Below are 21,534 nucleotides of genomic sequence, written 5' to 3'. Positions count from 1 at the left end.
CCAATAATCTAGCCTTTCAAGCTGTCACCGCCCTAACTCCTCTCCAGAGAAAGGTCAGCCACGCTGTAAACCTTTTGAGTTCTCCCAAGTATCCATTAAAGAAGTGGAAAATATCATAAAAGGTCTGAAACCATCTCACTGTCAAGGTGACATATGCCCAGCCTCCATTGCGAAGGGTGGAGCCGAAGTGCTAGCACCTTTCAACACCACACTGATAAACTCCTCCTTCAATTCCAAACAAGTCCCTAACAATCTTAAGGAAGCATGAGTTATGTCCCTATTGAAAAAAACCAAACCTTGACCCAAGCATCCCAACAAACTATAGGCACATCACCATCGTCCCCTTCCTGCTAAAAATTCTAGACCGAGTGGCCCATCTGCAAATACAGAAACATCTTGAGGATAACAACCTCCTAGGACTCAGACAATCCGGCTTCAGGCCAAGGCACAGAACCGAGACAGCCCTCCTTGATCTGATGAGGCGAAGGACAAAGGAAAGCTAGCAATCCTTTTGCTGCTAGACTTGTCCATGGCATTCGACATTGTCGACCACCAAATTCTAAACAGGCACCTCACTTCAGCAGCAGCTTTCTCCGCCAATGCCTCAGCCTGGATCAACTCCTTATCTAATAGAAACACTAGGGTCTTCTTGCCAGAAGCCTCTGCTGACCCATGCCCCACTCTGAAGTCCCCCAAGGTTCATGCATGTCACCCACGCTCTACAATATTTTCACAAAGCTCCTCTTTAATCGCCTGGACAACTTGGGTGTCATCTACACCAACTATGCAGATGACACCCAAGTACTCATCCCCCTCACATGCTGCTATGAAAAAGACACTAAACTCTTGAATGACATCTATCTAGAAATCCAGGCATGGATAGCTAACAGTCTTAATGACAAAAAGACAGAGCTTCTAATTGTTGGCACGCAGTCACAGCTAAATAAGGTTGGCCATAGGTATACCACCATCAACATTGATGGCAACCCAATAAAGGTCTCAAAGGAAAAAAAAACATTGGGGGTATACTTAGATGCCACACTGTCCCTCAAGAAACAAGTCAACTCAATAGCTTCCTCTACAGCCTATAAGGATAAACTAATCTATAGCTGTAAAGCTTACCTCTCCACCATCAGTTGCCTAACTCTAGCCAGAGCACTAGCATTGTCCAAAATAGACTACTGCAACACACTTCCTAGGCTCTTCCAAACTTAATTTAAATAGACTCCAGATCCTGCAAAACAACTCATTAAGAGTAGCACGTAGTCTTCCTAGATCCAGTCACATATCTACCCTCAGGCGCAATGCCAACTGGCTAACAGTTTGCGACAGGATCACCCTCTGCACCCTAGTAATCACACACAAGTGCCTCGCAAACACAGCACCCAAATATCTCTGACAAAACCTGCCTACACGAGTCAGCCCGCACCTCCCGTGCTGCCCCATCTCACCTCCTTACCGTACCCATGTTCAGCCTAAAAACCGCTTCAGGAGCAAGCTTCCCAGGCCAAGCAGACAAATGCTGGAACTCCTTACCCACTGCCTTCAGACAAGAGAAATCCCTCCTGGCATTCAAATCCGGAATCAAGGATTGGTTGAACAAGCCCCTCCAATAACTACCCTTGCAGATGCCAAACATTTCTTCATTTGATTGCACATCTGCCCAGACTGTTATTTTTGTTGTTGTATGCCCCAGACCTTCTGCAACCACAGGTCCTGCTAACTTCAATTGTACTGCCATTGATGCTCTTTAACAAATCATTAGTCTTTTTGTTTTTCATGTATGTAAACCACAAGTATTTTCCAGCGCCCAGTTACCTCAGGGTTCGGTGCGCGATACAAATAATCAGCAAATACAAAAATACAAATACAAATATGGTTCTGTGCAGTGACCTGTTTCCACAGACTGTGCGCTGTGTGGTGAAGTTAATGAGCCCCCCACCCAGAAAGGGACGCGTCTGTCATGACAACCGCTTGCGCCTCCGTATCGTGCAAGGGTTTTCCCCTTTAACAGATTTTCTCTCTACCTCAAGCGTAGGTTTTGTACCAGTGTTGGTGAAACGACCACTAGATCGTCCCACTGACCACTTGCCTGAGAACATTGTTTCGCCAACCACTCCTGTATTGGTTGCATGTGCAGACGTGCGTGTGGGACTAGATAAATGCACAATGCCATCATGCCTAGAAATCGCATTGCTTTGCGTACGCTTATCTGGAGACCGGCTTGGTATTTGCCAAAGCATGTTTTGCACTCTTTCCATTGACCGAAATTCCAAGCCTGTTTGGGTATCCAATGCAGCTCTTAAGAACTGTTTCAATGTATTTGGTACAAGACATGACTTTCTCATTTATCGAGAAGCCCATTTGGTAGAGAAGACTTATGGTTCTTTGCGTGTTTAATTTGCAAAGATGGGGATTTTCTCCTGTGATCATCCAGTCGTCCAGGTAGGGGTACACTGGGATTGCCTCCCTGCGCAGGTGTGCTGCCACCACTGCCAGTACTTTGGTGAATACCCTTGGAGCCGAGGCTATCCCGAAGGGCAGGTCCTTGAACTGGTAGTGCTGACTGTCCACCTTGAAGCGCAGATATTTTCTGTGCGCTGGGAACATGGAAATATGAAAATAGGTATCTTTCATATCCAATGTTGCCATGTAATCCCCCTTTTTTTAGGAGGGGAATTACCTCTTGGAGAGTAGTCATGCGACATTTTTGGGGCTTGACATACTTGTTTGCAGGCTTGTAAGTCCAATACTGGGCGCATTGTCAAATCTTTTTTTTGGCACAAGGAAGTAAGTTGAATAAATACCCTTGTTTACCTGGTGTCCCGGGACCAGTTCTATCGCGTCCTTTGCGAGAAGAATTTCGATCTCTTCGAGTAGGATCTTCTGGTGGTCTAAGGAGTGTATTCTTTGTCGTGGAGGGTGGTTTCGGGGACGCTCTAGGAGTTCTATGCAGTATCCTGCGGACACTGTGGACAGCACCCATCTGTCTGATGTGATCACTTCCCAAGCTTGGGTGAAGATGAAAACGCGTCCCCCTACTGGGGATTCATGAGAAGGGACCCTGAACGGAGCGTCACTGTTTTGGTGGAGGCATGCCCCCTCCTTTATTGGGACTGCCTCTACCCCTACCACGACCTCTTTTGTTACCCCTGCCATAACTCTGGGTAGACTGCTGGTTCGTGTTCCATGTAGTACCCTGGCCTTGGGAATAGTTTGAGCCTCTTTGGGAGTTTTGTCCGCGAGACCGACGAAAATTGCCATTCCCTCTCTGGTTAGGGGGTTTGTTGGTTAGTTGCCCTAGGGACTTGAGTGCCTCGTACTCGTCCTTGGCATTCTTTAGCGCGTCCTCGACCGCCTTTCCAAACAATAGATCCGGCTCCACCGGCTTATCCATCAATGATGCTTGGGTCTCGGCCTTGAAACCAGACTGCCGTAGCCAAGCATGCCTCTTGATGACCGTGCTTTCAGCAATTAATCTGCCGGGGTTATCCGCGGCATCAAAGGTCGATTTTAAAATGCAACCTGACACGGCTCTCCCCTCTGCCGAAACTCGTGCCAATTGGCTCTTTAAGGGTTCTGGGGCAGAGTCTATGAGAGCCGCGACTTCTTCCCATTGGTGGCAGTTGTAACTAGCCAGCAGGGTGGTGGAGTTTGCAATCCTTGCCTGGTAGGCGGAAGTGGAGGCTACCTTCCTGCCCAAGCCATAAATCTTCTTGCTCTCCTTATGGGGGGAGCTTCGGAGGATGACAAGGGTGTTCCCGCCCTCTTACGGGTGTTTGTAACAAAACGGAGTCCGGTTTGAGATGTCCCCTTATGTAAAATGGGTCAGATTGGGCTGCCCTGAAAAGCTTTTCAATTCTGGGGTTTACTTCCCTAGTAAGATTGGGGTTAACAAGGGAAGGGTCTATCCTCCTTTGTATTGACTTAAGGATAGGGATGGACTGAGCAACAGGTCTCCTTTCTCCCACCAGTTCCTCTGCAAAGTCCCTCTCTTCCGGAGCACCCTGGGTGCCTATGTGGAAGTGCTGTGGCGCTCTGGACAGGACCTCATTCAGGAGAGGTTGGTTGTCGACAGGTGAGTCGGTAACCGCGGGCTCTTTCTCTACCAGGGAATCTACCCTGTATGTATCTGGGTCGTCCTCCTCCTCCTCTTGGTCCTCATCATCCCCATAATAGCCTGTCCCAGTTTGTTCTTCGAACATGCCCACGTCTGGGTCCTCAACAAAGGATGGATCTTCCTGGTATTGAGGATAGGGCGGTCTATAGAAGGGGTCTGAAGATTGTGCTTCACCCTGGGACTTCCTACTTGGGGGTATTGGATCCTTCAAGCCTGAGGGAGTTGACCCTTCTGGGGTATAAGAGAGAAAGTGTTCGGGGTTCTTGGCATAGAAATCTGCCAATGATGACATCCTTTACATTACTATGTCTATGTCATCACTGGACCATTCCCTTGAACTGCGAATAACTCTTTCCTGGAGTGCTTTCCCCGTCTTATCCTGACTAGACCTACTGGTTTGAACAGGGGTCTTGGGGACAATAGATTGAGATTTGTCCTGGCTAGGCCTACTGGCCTGAACAGGGGCCTTAGGGACAGGGGACTGAGACTTGTCTGTTTGGGTGTGGAAGTAGGCTGGGACTGCTTACTTCGTTGTTTCCCCCCTCCCCGTGGGTGGAAGAGTGTTTCCCCGACTTTAGGACCCCATCAGAGCGTTTCGATGCCTGGCGTCGAAATTCAGGGGTAGAGTCCCTGTCTCTGGAGAGTGTAAGGGATTCGGTAGCAGCCTTACCGCTGCCTGCAGACGCCGACTCCTGGAGTGCGACTTGGGGGTAGAGGTCGGCGTCGTCCTCCGACGACCGAACTTCAGTCACTAAGGGGAGCGAGGCACTTTTAGCAACAGTGGAGGGTTGCTTGGTGACATGAGGCGATCTTGAACGCGAAGAGGACACCGACTCGGTGGACTGTTCTCTACGTGCCTCTTTCCGAGAACTCGACGTGTGCGTCGAGTCTCGGTTGGACTTTTGTTTGCTGGAAGTGGTGTGGGTAGCGCTCGTGCCGCCGGGGGTCTTCCCCATAGCTGCTCTGCCGGACATCCTTCCGAGGTCGGGGACTTGCGCTTGGCTGTCCATCGACGCCACATTGCCCTCGCCTTCCGAAAGTACGACGTCGCTACCATCGCTGAAGGCACCCTCCGCGGCCATGGCCTCTTCGCCTGGCGTGGTGGGTCCAACGCTTTGTCGAACGGTCCTTAAGGGTCTTTGGTTTAAACCGACTGCACGCTCTGCAATTCGCCTCGGGTGGTCCCTCGGCAAGCAGAGGTTACACGTGGCGTGTCCGTCAACCCAAGGATACTTGCGGTTGCACTTGGGGCAAAATTGAAAGGGGGTACCCTCCATACGCACCCTATGGCAGCGGGCTGGGAGTGTAGGAATATAAGTAATGTACCTATATTAATCAGAGTGTAGGATATGTGCCACCCCCCACTCTCCCTACTTGCAGGGCCGAGTCCAGGGGACTTCCGAGGCCGGGGCCGAGGCCAGAGGCCTTCCGAGGCCCAAATCCGTCGCTGTAGTCCGACGGTTGAATTTTCTCCGATCCGGCGCCGAGTGTCGATGTTCAGAGACTCGACGTATAAGTGGAATAAACGGGGAAATATATAACAATATTTGCAAAATCTGACTAAGTCAGGGAACTCCGCTCAGTGCTTCCGACCAGCACGGCGGAAAAAAACAATCTGAGGGTCCTAGACGCGTGAGGGATCATGGGTACAGTGGACGTCACACTAGGGATAGTATTATTGGCCTACCCTGTGTCGACGCCCATTTTCGAGTTTCGAAAAACAAACTAATACTCCGCAGCTTCCACTAGATGTCGGCCTATGCACAGTATGTGATCTAAGCAGATTCCACAAGCCTCAAATATATATATTTTTACACTGAAAAACCTTTAACGGAATGTTATGATTAAGTTGCCACAGGCGTCCCGACGAAAACGGTACCTCAGGTGTGTGGGTGCACCTACCAGGGCGCAAAACGAAAAAGGCTACACCACTTGTAACCCCAGAGGGTTTGGGGAGACAACCTACAGATTTGGGCGTAGGGTGTCCAAGCCACCAAGGAAAACCAGGAGCCCCATGCCTTTCTGAAAAGAGGACATCCGTGGGAATCTGCAGAGGTTTGACTTGCGCAAGAACCGGTTCTTGAAAGCCAGGAAATTGGGGAATTCAGCACAGCAAACCATTTGTTCCTAGCTCTTACAAGAAAAAAACCACAGGCTTCTTAGTAAATCTTTTTATTGCCATTTTCTGTAAAAACACAACATTTTCCCCCTTTTTGGTTATTTTCTCTCACCTCCCCAACCCCCCCCCCCCGCACAGCAACCTAGGATTCCTAGGTGGCGTTACAACCGCCTACATGTGGGGAAAAAAGGCCAAATTTGGCCGAGATATCTCATGTAACAAAAAAGTTACAAGGCATTGAATGGCGACATACCGAAATCACCAAAAAAGGCCTTGGCACTGGGGGCGGGGAAACCCATGGCACTTAAATGGTTAATAATGAAGTGGCACAACGTTGCTTTGGTATTACCCCAAATTCTGAGCCCATGTAAACCAGGGGCAGCGGCCCAATCATCCTCCAAAAATAACACCCCCAGTTCTCTGTGTACAGATGCACAGGAAGAACAAGAGAGTCGCAATAACCTTTTAAAATGGCGGTTTTCCCTTGCCTGCATAGCTCCAGGTTTTTGAAACCACCAAAGAGCTGCTCCTTAAAGAGAGGCTGCCTTAACCTGTATGGAGTAGACCTGGAGTGCAGATTCCAGGTGTTGGCCCTTGCACCTATGGGAAAAACGCTTGAGGACCCCCCCGGCCCCCAGGTATTGGCACATTTTCAAAGATTGTTTTGTTACATGCGCTTTACTCGAAAAACACTGAGAACTTCACACACAAATATCATACTTGATTTACCCTCAGGATAATATCCCCTATACAAACAATGGGGCGCCTCTTAATCGAATTTCATAGGTTTTTACAGTGCACGCTAATTTCCTATAACTTACTAATATCATATTTGCCCAAATATAGCATTTTTGTTTAAATTACGTTTCACCTTAAAACCATGCTATATCCCGCCTTCCCTTTTTAATATTTCCTTACATGTATTGCATGCATGTATTGCAAATTTGTTCACCGTGTGTTTGTCGACGTTCTGTCATCGCAGACTTTTCATAAAGTGCCACGTGGCCGCACGGCATGACGTGTCCACAAATGCGTCTGCACTTCGCAAACAGGTCCGTGCTTTGCAAACAGTTCGGCAATGCATGGTCAGCTGATCTAGGAACTTTGAAGCTCAACATTTACCGTTGCAAAGCTGTTAAAACCTGTTGCTCATTATCAATACAGCACACGGCACGCACTTGGAAGAATATTAGCAAAACTGCTATTTATCTTAAAAATGGCATCAGCTATTGCCATTTCTCCTCAAGAGCCACCACCAGCTGGAGCACTTGCGCAACAAAAAAGGCAGCACTTCAAAAGACAATTAAGAGGACCAAGAAGATGAAGAGGAAGTGCCTACCTCTAGCACCCAGAGAGAACAAATTCCACTGTTGGGAATGTACCAAAGGCTAAAGCTACCAAAGTGAAATGCACTCAGTACAACGTTTTACTCGGTCTACCTGGACAGTACTCCTACGGGACCACCTCCAAGCGCCGCCACACCAAATCCAACCACTGCAATGCTCCAGAAAGGTGGTTCCTTCTTCAGCAAATAGCAGGCTGTCTTCCAGTGAGGGACCGTATTGCCAGTGACTGCTCCTCGCTACCCAACTAGCCTAATATCAAAAAACCAGTCGGCTACACCTAACCGCTCTGCATATCTTGGGCATCTAAGCCTAGATACCAAAGACAGAGCAGGTGGTTCCAGCTTCCCCGTTATGGCAGCTAACTACTGGAACACCCTGCCGGTGACCATAAGGATGGATCCTGCCTTACTCATTCCGCAAAAAGTTTAAAACATGGCTCTTCACGCAAGACACTAAGTTACCCCCCTCATCTGTAAGCAACCTAACCTACCGCATAAAGTGCAACTAACTTTGCAAGCATACATTACCAGTGACTGATATAACCAGTAACCAAGTTTAAGTATCCATTACTGGTTACCTCACATCCTATAACTAAAATTGTAAGTTTGCACTGTTCACAACCAGTAAGTGTATACGTATGCATTGTTTTCTTGATCTGCACAATCTGCAACCATATTCTTAAAACAGCATAACATCTATCTGTGCAAGTATGCACTAACTGTGATCTGCATTAATTGTAACCAAACACTCAAGCTTAATCTTCCTGTAACCAACTTCTTAAGCCTGACCAACCTGTAACCATATTCTTCAGTTTGCTGAATCTGTAACCATATTTGTAATTTATGCACCCAAATGCCTAAGGGTTGGGTGCGCAATACAAATGTAATAATAAATCCCTCTACATCTTCCTCAACCAATACTGTAACTACACAGCCTACATCTGTGGGACAGAAACTCCCACCTGCTCCCTTACAAGAGGCCACTGATCCATATCTTTCAAAGGCAATAGTACTCTGTAGATACCGCAACACACCACTCGGAAGGGGGTAGCAGTTTTGAAGTACTATTGAAGCTGTAATCGAAGAGCATGAGAAACACTGCATCCTACCTTAGATGAAAGACTTGTGCAACTTCTTCACCTGTCCACCAGACCCTTCATATTTGTGGTGCCGCCTCCCTCATTTCCCTCCCCACATTACCTTCTGGCCTCTCCTGCAAAAAAAAAAAAAACCCAAAAAACCACACAAATAAACATGTTCTGTAGGAACCACCTTTCACAGTTAAAAAATAGAAGTAAAACAAAGAATCTTATAGACTCCATCTACTTTACATTTCTCAGTAAAAATATTCTATGATTCTCCAACATTGCCATTCGAATTGTGTTATGCTAATGGGAATAGACAATTGTATACTAGAGAAAAATATAAAAGAAAAAACAATTTTCTGTCCCAAATACTTTTCTCTAGCATAAAATAAGGAGCATAATAGATGGACCTTTGTAGCTATCTGCGGTCGCCACTGTCCCCTTTCCAGGCCATGGATCATTAAAAGACCCGGATGGAACGTTCACTCCATCCCAGAGCAGCCCTTCTACCTTTTTTAATTGTGTATTTGTAACACTCTCTCAATGCCTGCTTTCAAACAGTCACACATCCATCCACCAATCACTTCCAAAAACTGTACATATAACCCTATGACCATATTAAGCTGGAACACACCAACTGCCACTTAATCTTCTACACATGATATGATATATGATAAGGTATTTGTAACGCGCCTATACACAAGTGTTTCAAGGCGCGACGAGGCAGGGAGGGAGGGAAACAAGGGGAAGACAGACAAACGATCCTACTAGGCCAGGTGTCATTCAGATCGCGCAAGTGCAGAGGAAGGGGAAAAGGAGACAGTGCAGGGGGAGGAGGTGGGGGGGGGAAGTGCAGTACAAGGTAAGTAGCGTAAATAAATAATAAATAATAAATAAAAAGGGCCAGCTGGTGGCAAGTGCGAGGTAAGTGCAGAGCTGGGAAGGGGGCTGTAGGGGTACAGTGACAGTCCCGCAGTGCAGGGGGAGCCAGGGAGGCAGTGCAAGTGGAGAGTGGCTGGGCCCTGGACCGAGGTCGCTGAGAGTGGCCCAGATGCAGGTATAGCGCAGAATTCAGTGGGGAGTTAATGAGGTTTAGCAGGGGAGAGGGAGAGAGAAGGCAGAAGCGAAGAGGAAGGTTTTGAGGTGCTTCCGGAACCGGAGATGGTTCTCCTCAAGTTTCATGGAGGCAGGAAGGCTGTTCCAGAGGGAGGCCCCTGCTGCGGAGAGAGATCTGCCCCCAGCTCGTTGCTTCGAGAAGCGGCTGACCATGAGGGAGTTGGAGACGGATGAGCGAAGGGCTCGTGAAGGAAGATATTTAGGAAGAGAGAGTTGAAGGTATTTAGGCCCCAGGCCCCAGAAGGCCTTGTGGACAATGCAGAGGGTTTTGAACTTAATCCTCGCAGCCACTGGGAGCCAGTGAAGAGATTTCAGTCCTGGAGAGATACGGTCCCAGGGCTTGAGGCCAAGGACAAGTCTCGCAGTTCTGTTCTGGATAAGTTGCAGAGGGCGGAGAGTGGAGGCAGGCAGATTAAGATAGAGGCTGTTACAGTAGTCCAGCCTTGAGAGAACCAGGGCTCGGGAGACAGTGAGCTTCTGGGGGAAGGAGAGGAAGGGAAGAATACCTCTGAGGAGGTGCAGCTGGTAGTGTGACTTCTTAGAGACGTCAGATATATGAGGAGAGAAGGAGAGTGTGGAGTCGAAGATGACCCCGAGGTTTTTAGCCTTGCAGGTAGGGGCAAGAAGGGGGCCAAGGGAGGCCGGCCAGAGAGCTGCAGGGAAGGAGGGAGTGGGTGTGCCGATGAGTAGAATCTCAGTCTTACTGGCGTTAAGGCAGAGGTCGTTGGCGGCACACCATTCCTGGATAGCAGACAGACAGTCGGAGATGAGGGAAGGAGAGGAGGAGGCCGAGGGTAGCCTGAAAATGAGCTGGGTATCGTCCGCATAGCACTGGAAGTAGGGGCAGAGAGTGGCGATGCGGTGGGCAAGGAGTGCCAGATACTGGTTGAAAAGCCAGGGAGAGAGGTTGGATCCCTGGGGGACACCACAGGTGGAGAAAAATATGTCAGAGAGGAAGGAGCCCATTTGGACCTGGGAGGGTCGACCGGAAAGGAAAGAGGTCAGCCATGCCAGAGCCTGACCAGTGATACCCAGGTTATCACGGAGACGGTTGAGCAGGATGGCATGGTTGACAGTGTCAAAGGCAGAGGAGAGATCGAGCAGAATGAGAACACAGGGAGTGTTGGAATCGAGGTTCAGGAGCAGGTCCTCACGGATGTTCAGGAGAGCAGTTTCCGTGCTTCTGGCCGCTCTGAAGCCGGATTGATGGTCATGAAGATTACCAACAGATTCAGCATGGAGGTTAAGCTGGGAGATGGCCAGTTTCTCCAGGAGCTTGCCCAGGAAGGGAGTAATGGAGATTGGGCGATAGTTGGCCGGGCAGGAGGGGTCGGAAGAGGGTTTCTTGAGGAGGGGGTGCACAAGGGAGTGCTTGAGGGGGGATGGGAAGACTCCAGAGGCGAATGAGTGGTTGCAAAAGTCAGCCAGGGCAGGAGCCAGGGAGTCGATGTGGTCCTTGATGGTTTTGGAGGAACAGGGGTGAACCTGTTTAGACGAGGCTTTCATAGATCGGACTTGTCTGGAAACCTCATCAGCAGAAAAAGGTCGAAAAGCAGAGAAGGAGGGCGGAGGGGCGGCTGCAAGAGAGCAAGAGGAAGAGCCGGGAAGAGAGGGAGGGAGGAGAGAGGAGGAGAGCGAGGACAGGATGTCCTGAGTTTTTGAGATGAAGTGCGAGGCCAGTGCAGTGCAGAGGGCCTGGGAGGGGACAGGAGAGGTAGAGACTGCAGCAGGGTTGGCCAGCTCCTTGCAGATTTTAAAGAGTTCGGCCGTGTTGTTAGAAGCCTCAGAGATGCGGGCTTGGATAAGGGCTCTCTTCTTGGTGAGGACGGAGAGCCGGTATTGCCTTTGGAGCAGGCGGCAGGCCAGTTTGTCAGAGGATGAACATGAAGCACGCCATTTCCTCTCTGCCACCCTGCACTTGCGTTTTAGGGTGACGAGATCAGAGTCATACCAGGAGTTACATTTGGCTTTGGGCTTCAGGCGGATTCTCATGACGGGGGCAAGGATATCGAGAGTATCAGATATAGAGGAATAGAGCATGGAGAGGGCTGTGTCAGGGTGGGAGTCAGCCGAGGGGGGAGGAGGGGGCGAGAAGGTAGCAGCGAAAGCCTCAACTGACACGCGCTTCATGGGTCGGATGACCGAGAAGGTGGGTGGCAGTGGAGAGGGTGGCTTTGCCTGTGGGGTGGGGAGGGAGAGGTGGGAGGATAGGAGAAAGTGATCGCTCCAGGAGAGAGGAGTGGAGAGAGGGAGGGAGAGGGGAATGTCAGAAGAGATCAGGGCATCAAGAGTGTGCCCTGCAGAGTGAGTAGGCCCAGACGGGAGAATAGAGAGTGAGAGAGAGTTGCAGAGTTCGCGAAAGAGACCAGTGGGGGGACAGGAGGCATCGAGGTGGATGTTGAAGTCACCGAGAAAGAGGAGTTGGGTGGTTGAGGACAGGAGTGAGGAGGAGAGGTCAGCCCACTCAGAGAGGAAGGAGGAAATTACACCAGGTGGCCGATAGATAGTAGCCACGGTAAGGGAATGGCTAGGAGAGAGAGAGAGTCGGCAGACAAGACATTCAAAAGAGGAGTAGGTCTGCGTAGGAGTGACAGTGGCAGGAATCCACTCAGGGAAGATAAGGGCAACACCACCCCCTGATCGGTTGGGCCTGGGCACGGAGAGGATCTTGTAGCCGTCGGGTAGGAGTGTGTCGAAGCTGGTGGCAGAGCTGGCAGTGAACCATGTCTCAGTGAGACCGAGGACGTCGAGGTCCAGTTCCTCAAGAAGGCGACAGATATCAGAGGAGTGCTTGATGGCAGAGCGAGAATTTAGAGTGGCAATGTGGAGAAGGTTGCCACCCTTGAAAAACTTCCGGGGAGGGGTACAGATCAGAGGTACGCCCTGCGGAGGTGTTAGAGAAGGAGTTGAAGAGGGAGCAAGAGAAGGGGCAGGGAGGGAGGGGAGAGGCAAGGTAGCCGAGGACAGAGGAGGGGGGACAGCGGGAGCGGAGAGGAAGTTGATGAGGCGTGGGAAGCGTCTATCAAAGAGGTGAAGGTTGGCCTGAGGGCCTTGGACCAAGACGGTCCCGTTAGCATAGACATTAATGATGGCCTTGGAGGAGTGGAAAGGGGCCAAGAGGACATCCCAACGGGTGCCACCATTAATGGGAGAGGAGGAGAAAGGAGAGAGCACAGCGACCATGTGAAGGGTCCATAGGTCAGGTGAAGGCACGAAAAAGAGAATGTCAGTGAGAGTTTCCTTGGAGCAGGCGCTCGTGTAGGTGTCAGCGATAGGGAGGCCTGGGTTGGAGACCAGGATGTCCTTTTTAAACTTTTTCCTACCGGATTTAGTGAGGAGAGCAGGATAGTCAATAGAGAAGCAGTTAGAGTAGATAGGCGAGATAGAGAGCACCATGGAGTAGGGGGGGAGGCGGACGACACAAGTATGCAGACAGGAAGTGAGTGGAGGGCACTAGTTTACCACAATGCAGAGCAAACAGTAATGCGTCTTTTGCATCTGCATTTCCCTGACTTGTGCAAACAAATTGTACACATTTCTCCTATAAATGCACATATGCATTGTGCAGTGAGAGAAGTGCATAAATAGAAGGGGGGCAATACGGACAGGCAAGTGCTTATGAGTACCCAGGACGGAAATGCCAAGGTGAGACGCCACTGGCCAACTACTGGAGCAGAGTACCACCAAGGTTGGGATGCATTTTAACAGTAACATTCCTTTAACAAAGCTTTTTCCTGTCAATTTAATAGGTTTTTATAAGTGAAAATGTTTCATGGTGTTACATCACTGTATACAAGTTATTAATAATTCCTCTTTTCATATATATGAAACTATAAACCTCCTTTGAGAATTTTTTGCAACACTTTTGTTAAAATATCTTCATCAGCATTTTCTTAAACATTAGCAACCAAAAAGGTTCTTTATAGTACTTAGTACCCCCTGCCGCCCCCCCCCCCCAACTGAAGCCGACCCACACCCCTCCTGCACCCCATCTGGCCTTTTCTTTAGTAATGACTGTTCAACACTAACCCCGCTTTCGCAACCCTCGTCCCAGGTATTGAACAAGTTCATGCCACTGCAAAATGTATTTCGCCTCCTAGGTCCTGGTGGTGTGTATTGGCTATTCACTGCCAAACCCACTTCTCTGCTAATGTAAATTTTTGCAAATCCTTCCACCATAGTGCAACCAGCAGGCTAGCTGCCGACTTTCAAGCCATAGCAATAAGGCGCTTAGCCAACAAACAGGCCAAGTCTTTCAATTAACCCACCGACTTTCCAGTCTTTCCCAACGGGTACGATCTACGCAGACGGGGATTGAACTTTCAGGTGGACCCCCACCACCCTGCCATATTCTGGGCTACCTCCTCCCAGAACCTCCTAACAGTAGAACACTCCCAGAACATATGAAGCATACCCGCATTTACGGTGTTACATTTGGGGCAAGACTGAGTCCCTGCACCTTTAAATTCCGCTATTGTTTGCAGCGTTAAATAGGCCTTGTACGTTATGTACAGTTGTAACAATTGCAGTCTTGCATTCCTGGAGACTCGCTTGTGATTGAGCCACCTTAAGTCATTCAGCATCTGTAAAAGCAACTCCCAAGTCTGCCTCCCATTTAATCCGGACCCTTAGTTCTGTACCACAGTGGCATTCTAGAAGCACTTCATATAGTCTTGAAATGGTATGCTGTCCCTTATGGCTTCTACAGCCTCTTGCCTTATTGTGTCTCCACTTATTGTAGCCCATCTGCCTTGGATTGTGTCCATAATAGAGCACTGCAGGAGTTATTGTTGTATGCGTATGCCAGTGGTCTCCTGCAATTCTTGGAAGCTCATGAAGGTGTAGTTTGTCAATAGGTCCCCCATCGTGGCGACCCTGCACGATTCCCAATGCCGCAGAATACTGGCTCTCAGGCCCCTACTTTCTGCAAGAACTGCAGCAGGGGGATATGTGGTGATATTGGATCTTTTATCTTTAATTTCTTGCAGGCCCTCCCCCATATTTGTATCCACAATTTCACTAACTGTGGGTATTCCTTCAGCATTGGGGAGGGTACGCCTACAATGTCTTAGGTGCCAAATCATTGATTGTAGCAGGGTTCGTCCGCTATCCATCCTACTATAGCCTAATAATGTAATCAATGGCCATTGCTCATGGATTGCAGCCATGGGGCCTGGGCTTCGGAGTACACATTTTCGTTTGCCAAGGGCCAGAACCACTACCCAGACAGCAAATTTATATCACTAGTTTTTCTACTTGCATTCTTACAAAATAAAAAACAAGGTTTTACAAAATAAAAAACAAGGTTTATTTCCAAAAACATGCTTTCAGTACCTTGCTAATGCTAGTCGCGCAAATTTGTTGTAATCTAGTCCACCATTTCAGGGTGTAACCGCAAGCAGAATATTTGTTCCCATTCAAAACCTACCGCCTCGGCCATGCCGCATGCCCCATTAAGCAAATTACAGTAGATATTTCTCCTTGCCGACATCCAGGCCCATTGCCCAGACACCAATGTTCTATCACTGCTGTGTACTTATATTTTCACACTTTCAAAATAATGAAACGGGACATATTTGCAGAACCATTCTTTCAAGTTCTTGCTGGCCCTCCTTGTGCTCAATTTGCTGCAATCCCATACAGCACTTCAACCTGTACCCACTAGCAGATTTATTTTCCCCCATTCAAACCTATCCCAATTTCGAAAATGTTTACCACATAGCTGGTCCCTGGTGGCCATGCCCACTTTAACCCCATTGCTGGTCTCTCGTGGTCATGGCCAGTAACCAGATTGTCCGGGTCATGGCCGACAATCTGGCCACTCCCCATGGCCACAGGCTATACATGGGTCACCAGAGGTACATCACTATTTTGTGTAACTACATTATGACACTTTAAAAAATAAAACACGGACACATTTGCAAAACCATGCTTTCTGGTCCTTGCCAATGCTCCATATTTAGTTTGCTGCAAATCCGCCCAGTTTTTATTTCTTGAAGTGTCAAAATGTTTATACATAAAATAGTCCTAACTTAATCCATTCAGACTTCGAAATTGGAAAAACACCAGATTTGTGGGCTTTTTACGGCCATGTCTCATCCCATTCTCATCCACCCTCATCTCTCCTGATTGTTTCAATAGTTTGACAAGTGCACTGTTGTGTTTAATATGTTTTTACTGCGATGTCCGCGGACAACTGGCGCTGTCCGCGAATCCAACAAAGCGGACGTTTCCAAGAATCTGATGCAACTCGCGCGTTTCGCCACCCAATCAGTGGGTGCGTCCGATGTCCACGGACATCACGTCCTCTTGAGCAGTTGGAGGCCCATCTGCGGACCGAACCCAGATACCACTAATTTTGTAGTATCTACTTTTTGGTAGTTTTAAAAATAACTACTGGAAAGGATTTAGACAAAATTTACAAACGCATGCTTTCAGGACCAAGCCACCGCTCCTGCTGCAAATTTGGTGAAAATCCATCCAACGGTTTGGGCTGTAGGCGTGAGCACATTTTTTTCCATTGTGTCTGTCAAAAACGACACCAAACTTTGCAAAATCAATCTGACTGGGCCATATACTTTCTTTGCCAAGTTTTGTGAGGATTCGCCCAGGGAGGGCAAAGTTATAAGGTGGCCAAAAAGCGCTCTTCCTATGGGTTAAGCAACTTCACCATTACTACACGGCTGCTACTGCAGGCTGTGTAACATACATACACAAAACCTCAATTGGATACTCCTATATTTTGGACTGTTGTACTATTGCTCTTTGCGTTGCTATTGTTATCAGTGTCACACTAGCAGGCCCACATTACCACAAAAGACAAATTAACCTCTTAACTGCGCCTGTTTCACCTTTAGGTTTGGAATCACTGCTGGTTTGTAATAATGTGAAGGCTGAATAGGTAGTTTAAGCCACTACTCATGCAGAGCAAAAATCCTATATGCATGCACACACACACGTGACAAATGGAATTTTACCCTGCAGGAGTGCAAGGGAGAGTAGAGGCTAAAGCACCTACTCGGCTCTCACACTTCTACAAACCAAGAGCCAACTGAAATCAAAGTTAAATCTAAGTTCAGAGATAGGCCTCCTTTGCCTTTTGTTGACAACGCGGGCTGGGGGAAGGCTATACACTCAAGAGGTGTGTGAATGTGATTTAGCAGCAACCCAAAGAGCGAAGTACAACAGTCCAATATAAAAAATGTCCAGTCCAGGTTCTATGAAAATATCTATACTTCAATTAAACACCACGTACAATAATTAACAAAAAAATTGCTACACAAAACCCACCCCTGAGGAAAGAACACTGAAAAAGCAAAGATAGCAAGATGCATCACTGAGTAATTAATCTGGGTGTAAGGCAAGTAAACAATATGTTCCTTACAATTATATCATCTCGGGTACAAACGGGATATAAGTGACCTAACCAGTCCCTAGGATCCAAAAATTGAACAAGAGGGCAGTTTTAAGTCAACAGTAACTACAGTTCTTTGAGGTCCAGAAGCACTGAATAAGACTTATTGGCGATGTGGAGCATTTTGAAGTTTGGGAGAATGCTAAAGGCAGCGCCGGTGGGTCCTGGTTCAAATGTGTGCAACTGTTCTTGAAAACTGCTCCAAAAAATTCAACGGCAAAAACACTAGGATCCAGGCTGTCTTGGTTCTCGTGGTGCTGCGAGTTCCAATCCAGGGGCTCAGGGACAAGAGTCCCTTTCTTGTGCTTCCAAATACAGGAGAGGCAGGCCCACAAATGCAGGGGTTCTTCAACATGGTGAGGCCCTTTGTAGCAATGTGGCCATCAGAGACACATCTTATTCCAGCAGCATGCCCTCACCAAACGGTCCCTAGGGATGCGTAGGGGAAAAGAGCACACATCTGCTTTAGAACACCTGCCTTCACCTAACAACTGGAGGACTCTGGAAAGGGCTGCTCTCCCAGCAGAGTCCAAACAGAGTCTTGTAGGAGTCCAAAAGATTACTCAAAGCAGTAGTGAGAGAACCCTTCCTTTAAAAAGGTAAAAGCCCATAGGCGATTGGCCTAAAGCAAGCCTGCTATAGTGGTCCAATCCCTGCTCTTGAAATGTGTGGGCAGTGTCCTGACAGCATCCAAAATGCTTGCCCCGTGTGAGAAACCAGAGGGTGTTCTCACTCCTATTCCCCATGGGTCCTCTGCATAGGTGGCCTGGTAAAGGTCATCACTTTTGGATCCTGACCCTGTGGGTGGATAAGTGAGGGAGGATCATCTGGATGGACGATCTTTGGGGACTGGGCTGCAGTTGGGCGAGGCATGGTATCCCCTTTCCCTAGTGACAACCACCCGAACACTTCCCCAACCTTCATGGGAAGTTTGTCCCCTTTACACCACTATTGTACTGGGACGAAGAAGATGCCTGCAAAGAGGTGAGGGTCAGGCAAGTCCTTATAATTGTGGTCAGCAGGAACTAAACAAAGTTCCACACCTGTAGCCGGTCAAGGAGCTGCAGGTGTATAAAGGGACACCAGCCCATCAGGACACAGAGCAACGGGTAGAGTGGCTGGTGAAGCAGCAGGAGACCCATGAGAAGAGGTAGCCGTGGTGATCCAGGAGAAGGGGCCAGGAAATCCCAGAGGACTTGGCAGACCCACTGCAAGTGGGCCTCGTATTCCCCACAAGCTTTTGAGTCTCTGAACAGTGTGTCCAGCAGGAGCTGCCAAGGAGCCCAGAATGCAGGGGATGCTGTCCGTGCCCGAAATCCAGTAGCAGAAGTGCCCATGTGAAACAGGGAGCACACGGCAAGAGAGTGGAGCTCACTACGGTGGTCAGTCCCAACTCCAGGCGATGAAAGGAAGATGCGGGAACCACAGGGTGAAAGCCAAGAAAGCAGGCTAGTATCTGAGAGGTGTGTCAGCACCAGGGAGCTCAGAAATGATGCGTGACTGTCCATGTGAATGAAAGAAAAGGCGCACAATGAATACCAAACTAAATGAAAAGTGAACTTTGGGAAAATTCAATGCATATTAAAAACCGATCTAAAGGCAAATGTAACATTAAAAAGCCAATGCATGTTACACATCTCACTGAACAGCACCCTCTACATGGAGATAAAACCAGCGCACATTGAAGATCGAATTAAAGCGCCATTTAACCCTAAAGCAAACAGGAATGCATTAAATACTGAATTTAATTAAAACACCTATGATAGCATTGAACCGAGTTAAAAGTGGACTTTAAATAACACAGTGAAGGCTGAAGAAAGTCAAACAGTGAACTTTAAAGAGTGAATGCAGTGTGGCAAGGCTACAGGTTGTCAAGGGGTGTGCGCGGCACAGTGGCAGAGCCACAAGGCGATGAAGAGTAGGCCAGAGGAGCACAGGAATACCTCCAAGCCACAGATCCTAATAAAAGTGAATAACTGACAGTGACTTGGTGCTCAGGAATGAACACCAAGTAATCTGTGGGTGTGTGCCGAGCTGCCCAGGGGTTCTGGTTGTGCAAACTGTGGTGGGTGGACCATGTGGTCTGACAACTGCGCCTAGATCAGAGAGCCCTGGATGGTGAAATTTAGAACACTGAGACAAGTCCACTGAAAACACTGCAAAGGAGGTGGCAACGCAAGCCAGAAAAGGGGTACACCACTTTGAACTGGAGAAAGGTACACTCAGCCTTTTTCATGATATTTTCTTATGCTTGGGGAAGGGGAGCGAAATGGAAGCAGAGTTGAAAGCAGCATTTCAGGGAAGAGCTGTTCGGTAAAGAGCTGTTGTGGTTGCATTGCTCCCTGGACTGCTCCCCGCTTGCATTCTCTGCCAAGGACTTAATAAGGACTTGCTTTTGGTGAAGGAAATCTGTGATTTCTACGTTTAAGTCCCACCCTCTTTACCCAGAACCCAATATCAACAGGAAAGCAGCGCATTTCACGCACAAACAGTTCGGGGAAGAGCAGTTCGGGGAAGAGCAGTTGTGGCTGTTAGGGCTGCAAAGGGCGTTCCTTGAGACGCTCCAGTGAATCACTCTTATACCGAACGCTCAGTGTGAAAGAAACATACCCTTCTACCCAGTTTCGCTCGTTGGTACAGTGAGCTAATCGTTTATCTGATTGCCCACGTTTCAGTGTTATCAATTGTATCCGATTGCCTTCCTTGCTATGGAAGCCTTGGAGGTTTGACAGCCTGGTTTTGATGCCCCAAAGGTGACTAAGAGAGCGTCTGATTTGCATAAACTCTTGGTTCTGTCCAGGTAGAATTTTGGAGCACGTCTGACATCTGGACAGTGCAGTACTCTTTGAGCGTCATCCTTAGGGTCCGCAAAGAAAGTCGGTAATACTACCTCCTCATTTAAGCGAAAGGAGGAGACGACCTCAAGTAAGAAAGAGGGATGTGTTCTGAGCTCCACCATGTCCTTATGAAATGTAGTATATGGCTCTGAAGCCACCAGCGCCTGGATCTCACTGATTCGGCGTGCCTATGTAAGGCCCATTAAGAGGGCCATCTTAATGGTTACTAGCCTGATGTCCACGGACGCCATGGGCTTGTATGTTTTATGCGCCAAAGGGCCCAGGACCGCATTGAGGTCCTACACCGAGGGCGGCTTCTTAATAGGTGGATATAGTCTAGTTAAGCCTGATAAGTGCCTCTTAACCACCGGATTAGAGGATGAGAATACCTCCTCCTGAGAGTTCTTGTAAGCTCTAATAGCCGCCAGATTAAGTGTGGAAAGTGTCTACTTGTATGCCTCGGTGCGCAAAGTGTGCTTAGAAGGAAAGCACGTCATCCAATGTGCAAGTCAAAGGATCAATTTCTTTGGATTCTGCCCAGTGACAGAACCTGGTCCACTTGCTTTTGTACTTGTGGCATCACTCCTAGCCCACTGTATAATGGCCAGGTTATCCTGCGACAGGTGCAGATACTTCAGGGAGACCTGTTCAGGAACCATGCTGTGAGGGATAACTTCTGCGGGGAGGGGTGGATGACCGTGCTGCCCTGCTGAGTGTAGGTGGGTTGGGCCCAGTGGGAGGTGTACAGGGGTCTGGTTCCGACAGGCTGAGCAGCTCTGAGAACCAGCATTGTACTGGCCACCATAGTTCTATCAGGATGATCCGAAGGCCCCTCTACTCCCTGATCCTGCAGATGACCCTGTGCACCAGGGGTGTGGGAGGAAAGCGTAAGCGAACATGTTGTCCCACTGGATCTGCATTGCGTTACCCAGCAAACCTCTGCCTTGCCCCTGCCAAGAGGCAAACAGAGCACCTCCTGTTGCAAAGAAGTCCACCTGCGGATGACTCCACCTGTTGAAGATCCCCTGAATCTGCCATTCGTAGTTGTCCGCACCCAGTCTGCTGAACCTGTCTGCCTCTAGGTTGGACTCCCCTGGGAGGTGGACTGCAGACTGGTGTATGTTCACCAGAGCCCACTCCCAAATGTCGACCGCCAGTCTGCAGGAGGGGCGGGGTGTGGTGGGGAGGGGACAGGGGGAATGGGTGCCACCCTGCTTGTTGATGTAATACATGCATGTTGAGCTGTCGGTTTGAATGATAATCACCCCGTCTATGATAACAGGTAGAAAGGATTTGAGAGCAAGCCAGATCGCCATCATCTCGAGCCAGTTGATGTGCCTCATCTGCTTCTACCTTGACCATACTTCATGGAAACAATGGTTGTCCAGGGTATCTCCCCTTCCCTCTAGGGAGGAGTCTGTGGTAATGGTGACCTGAGGTGTAGGTTGTCGGAAGGGCCTGCCTATCCGCAGGTTGTTGTCCGTACCCCACCAGATCA

At 48.7% G+C, this 21,534-nt stretch overlaps 1 protein-coding gene across 1 annotated transcript in view; it reads right to left on the bottom strand.

The window, feature by feature from the left end:
* The window catches only part of ARHGAP18 (Rho GTPase activating protein 18), a 928,328-nt gene that overhangs the window by 10,302 nt on the left and 896,492 nt on the right, over nt 1-21,534 (bottom strand). The window lies entirely within an intron of this gene.

Source organism: Ambystoma mexicanum, chromosome 4q (assembly GCF_040938575.1).
Source record: "Ambystoma mexicanum isolate Mex_15411 chromosome 4q, UKY_AmexF1_1, whole genome shotgun sequence".
NCBI lineage: Eukaryota > Metazoa > Chordata > Amphibia > Caudata > Ambystomatidae > Ambystoma > Ambystoma mexicanum.
Note: the sequence above shows the minus strand (reverse complement) of the source record. Positions and strands in the feature narration are given on the sequence as shown.